At 36.7% G+C, this 490-nt stretch overlaps 1 long non-coding RNA gene across 1 annotated transcript; it reads left to right on the forward strand.

Annotated features, from left to right (window-relative positions):
• The first annotated feature begins 6 nt into the window (after positions 1 to 6).
• LOC107734879 (uncharacterized) lies at positions 7 to 490 on the forward strand. Its single transcript, XR_001639200.1, has 3 exons — positions 7 to 138; positions 240 to 306; positions 453 to 490. It is a non-coding gene; the product is annotated as an uncharacterized LOC107734879 (long non-coding RNA).

Here is a 490-nt window from a genome sequence, read left to right on the forward strand (position 1 = left end):
TAACCTATTACATTTCCAAAGTAACCTTCCCAACACTGGTCACATCAAACTTTACTCAGATGTTGAATATAATTAGTCACTCGCATTCACTTGTTTTTCAGAGGTCCATAATCATGAACCTTGTGCACAACTGTTTAGGTAAGAATGTCCTGCATGGGCAATTGGATTTAGTAGATGCGTTCTTTAATGTTTGCCATCTATATGTTTTAATTGAATACAATTTCCTTTGTTTGTTTCAGCTTTTATGACTATGCAGGTAACGTCAATGAAGAAAATCTCAACAGAATCCTCAAGGACAGAAGAAAAGTAAGCAGTTATGCATAAAAAAGTTTAGAGAGGAAAATAAATAAATTATTAGCAGGTGCTTTGACAGGTTCTTTGTCCTTTGGTGTTCGACTTTGTGTGTTTTAATTCAGCCGCCCCACTTCACAATGTCTCTTCTTGCTGAGCAGAATGTTATCGGCTGGTACCGGTTTAGAAGGAACACTCA

The sequence above is a fragment of the Sinocyclocheilus rhinocerous genome, unplaced genomic scaffold, assembly GCF_001515625.1.
Source record: "Sinocyclocheilus rhinocerous isolate Xijiao unplaced genomic scaffold, SAMN03320098_v1.1 C35465530, whole genome shotgun sequence".
Classification (NCBI taxonomy): domain Eukaryota; kingdom Metazoa; phylum Chordata; class Actinopteri; order Cypriniformes; family Cyprinidae; genus Sinocyclocheilus; species Sinocyclocheilus rhinocerous.